Source organism: Salvelinus sp. IW2-2015, unplaced genomic scaffold (genome assembly GCF_002910315.2).
Source record: "Salvelinus sp. IW2-2015 unplaced genomic scaffold, ASM291031v2 Un_scaffold609, whole genome shotgun sequence".
NCBI classification, from domain to species: Eukaryota; Metazoa; Chordata; class Actinopteri; order Salmoniformes; family Salmonidae; genus Salvelinus; species Salvelinus sp. IW2-2015.
In genome coordinates, this window is record NW_019942583.1 from 258,027 (window position 1) to 258,816 (window position 790).

The window sequence follows — 790 nt, forward strand, 5'->3', positions numbered from 1 at the left end:
AGTTAAACACCTCTGTTAGGAGAGGTGCTGGCTAGCGGGAAGTATAGAACACCTGTTCAGGAGAGGTCTGGCTAGCCGGAGTAGAACACCTGTTTAGGAGAGGTGCTGGCTAGCGGAGTAGAACACCTGTTTAGGAGAGGTGCTGGCTAGCGTGAGTAGAACACCTGTTAGGAGAGGTGCTGGCTAGGGTAGTAGAACACCTGTTTAGGAGAGGTGCTGGCTACGAGTAGAACACTGTTTAGGTAGGGCAAGCGAGTAAGAAACACCTGTTTAGGAGAGGTGCTGGCTAGCGAGTAGAACACCTGTTTAGGAGAGGTGCTGGCTAGCGGAGTAGAACACCTGTTTAGGAGACGGTGCTGGCTAGCGGAGGAGAACACCTGTTTAGGCGAGGTCCTGGCTAGCGGAATAGAACACCTGTTTAGGAGAGGTGCTGGCTAGCGGAGATAGAACACCTGTTTAGGAGAGGTGCTGGCTAGCGAGTAGAACACCTGTTAGGAGAGGTGCTGGCTAGGAGTAGAACACTTGTTTAGGAGGTGCTGGCTAGCGCGAGTAGACACCTGTTTAGGAGAGGGGCTGGCTAGCGGAGTAGAACACCTGTTAGGAGAGGTGCTGGCTAGGCCGAGTAGAACGACTTTTTAGGCGATGGTGTGTCTAGCGGGAGTAGAACACCTGTTAAGGCAGTCCTCTTGAGGTCCTGGCTAGCGGAATAGAACACCTGTTTAGGAGAGGTGCTGGCTAGCGGAGTAGAACACCTGTTTAGGAGAGGTGCTGGCTAGCGGAATAGAACACC